This window comes from Schistocerca cancellata, chromosome 2 (assembly GCF_023864275.1).
Source record: "Schistocerca cancellata isolate TAMUIC-IGC-003103 chromosome 2, iqSchCanc2.1, whole genome shotgun sequence".
Classification (NCBI taxonomy): domain Eukaryota; kingdom Metazoa; phylum Arthropoda; class Insecta; order Orthoptera; family Acrididae; genus Schistocerca; species Schistocerca cancellata.
Window position 1 is genome coordinate 648,403,271 of NC_064627.1, and position 2,889 is coordinate 648,406,159.

General features: G+C 44.4%; 1 non-coding gene across 1 annotated transcript; it reads left to right on the forward strand.

The window, feature by feature from the left end:
* Nucleotides 1-325: 325 nt before the first annotated feature.
* Nucleotides 326-400, forward strand: Trnat-ugu (transfer RNA threonine (anticodon UGU)). Its single transcript has one exon. It is a non-coding gene; the product is annotated as a tRNA-Thr (tRNA).
* Nucleotides 401-2,889: the final 2,489 nt, after the last annotated feature.

The window sequence follows — 2,889 nt, forward strand, 5'->3', positions numbered from 1 at the left end:
ATTTTCAACTGCTCCCGTTGATGTATATCAACGCCTGTCGACAGCTTGGGGTCTTGATTTCATTATCGTTTCATTCTAAGAGAGCTGCATGGTCACCGATGGTATCTGCTCTTCATATAGTTAAGGCTAACCGGCCATTGACCTTTCTTCTTCTGTGCTGGATGCACGCGTATTGCCCGAAGTCTTATGGGACTCGGTAAGATTGTCTGCCGCAAGTAATGAGTGTAATGGGCAGGAGCACTAGTGTGTGGACATTTAAGTTGGGAATGTGGGTCTCATGGGGAGCGTGCAAGGGATAAATCCCTGCAGTCGCACTATTCTCTGTGCCCTCGGTGGCTCAGATGGGTAGAGCGTCTGCCATGTAAGCAGGAGATCCTGGGTTCGAGTCCCGGTCGGGGTGCACGTTTTCAACAGTCCCCGTTGATGTATATCAACGCCTGTCATTGAAAAAAATAAAGTTGTCACTGCGAAACAGAGTGTTAGTCCTTCTCTACATAATCACCCTTCAAAGCGACGCACTTGCCCCAACGCTGGATGACTTGATGGCATACTTGGTTCCAAGAGTTGTTTTTGGGGTGTTCAGGAAACGTTCCTGCTCGAAAATCACCTCGTCGTTTTTCTAGAATAGCAAGCCACGTTTTCATCGATCAAGGAAAGAGGAAGAACGCACCGTGCGCCATGTCGTGTCAAAACGTGGATGAGGCAAAATTTAATGGACGAAACAAGCTGCATGTGTGACTGACCTGTGCAGAATGGGCTGGAGTAAAAATACAGCTTGGACAGCTTCCCGCGACGCTTCGACTTGACAGCCTCTGGCAGCCTCGTCTCGTTTCGCTACTGTACTCCTGTAGTAGTCTGCCCCTTACAAGTATACTCTGTTAGAACCGCACCATGGAAGACCTAATTGCCCGATGATTGTTAGGACTTAGCCTTTGCTGGTGGTGAGGAACCCACATGTTTTCAGTACTTCCCTTTCTCCTTTGCCTTAGGGTCACGGTGATACATATGGTACTCTTCCGGTGGTTATTAGGCGGCTAAAGAAGTCACCTGGATTGTCCTGACGCAACTGAAAATATATCCGCTGCTGCCTCACCTCGCGCGGTTTTTTCGAAAGCGATTGAGCTATCGCAGACCCGAGAGATCGCCGACCTTAGCCACTTTCAAAATGTCGTCCGAGATGCTGAAACTGATCTGTGACTCACTGACCACTTTTTTCACTATAGCCTCGATTTTAATGCGCTGGTCTACGAGCAGCAGGGCGTCATCTCCTCTTGCGATTCCCGATTCTTCACAGAGATATGATCCGCTATTCGTTCTGCATCATTGAGACTCGTTTTACTACATTGGAGGCGCTAGCGACACCTAACCACTGTGTCACACGAGGTACGATCAAAAAGTTACGGAATTTTTTTCTTTTCTTAAAGAATCTTTATTTATTGGTTCAAATGGCTCTGAGCACTATGGGACTTAACGTCTGAAGTCACCAGTTCCCTAGAACTTAGAACTACTTAAACCTAACTAACCTAAGGACATCACACACATCCATGCCCGAGGCAGGATTCGAACCTGCGGCCATAGCGGTCGCGCGGTTCCAGCCTGTAGCGCCTAGAACCGCTCGGTCACTGCGGCCGGCCTTTATTTATTCATCAACATCAACTTCGTCCCCTTCATAGTAATACCCCTCAGATATGATACGTTTGTGCCATCGCTTTTTTCAATTTTGGAAGACCTTCTTTAACTCAACCCTGGGAATAGAAAGATGGCCTTGGTTTCAACATCATACCCGTTTACCCGTTTCATCAGCTGTATTAACCTTCTTTAGAAGTTCTGAATCGTTGTCGACTTCATTCAGCAAATCCTGAGTGATGTCTACGTGAAGTCGATTTTGGTCGAAATTCAACAATTTCGGAACAAACTTTGCTGTTACAGGTTTCATTCCCAAAACTTAAAAAAGAAATTGCTTCGCATGAGCCAAAGGATATAGCGACATCACCAGGAACCTCTCTTATGGTGATTCGGCGATTTTCCAGAACAATTCTCTTTACATCTTCCACTTTGTCGTCAGTAACTGATGTGCTAGGGCATCCAGGGCGGTCGACGTCTTCAGCGTTTTCTCGACTCTCTTTGAAACGCTTACACCACTCGTAAACTCTTGTCTTATTCATAGTATGTTCGCCAAAAGCCATAGGCACCGTTTCGAATGCGATGCTAAATTTATTCCATTTTTCAAGGAAAATTTAATGCAAATTCCTCGATCCATCTTTTTCGAAAGTAAAAATTGTGGTCGAGCACTTGCAAACACATATAATCTTTTAGTCAACAATAAACTAAATATTCAAAACAGCTGAAAATGTGTACCAACAAGATGAAGAAATTTTGAAAATCGGATGCATAATGCTCCCGAAATTAAAAAATTGCCGTTGCTTTTTTATCGCACTTCGTACATAGTGTATTGTTGCTGTACACGTCTGCCAACTCATCATGGATCGCTGCAGCGTTTTTCCGCTTTAAATGCAGAAAACGAATTTTCGCAACATACTCCACTTTGTCATTTTGCTTTGGCTCCTATAGCGCAGTGCAACGATACAGTGGCGCGCGGATTTCAACCTGTACCCGTACTGCATACATGTACCTGCAAGCAAATGAAAACGTAACTTCAATTTTCGAGGTGGTAATTAAAGCTTTGTCTCCATCTCGTAATATGTGGCGAATGGAGTCAGTATACACAAACATTTTTCCGATAATTAGACGCTTGCAACGAACAATTCACCAAGATGTCAGTTCTTTTTTATCAAAACATGTTATTCGTTGTGTTGTCTTCACGATGTTCAGTAAATAGTACTTCGTCTCGAATTTCACTGTTTTGTAACATTCCTTCATTCACGGAAA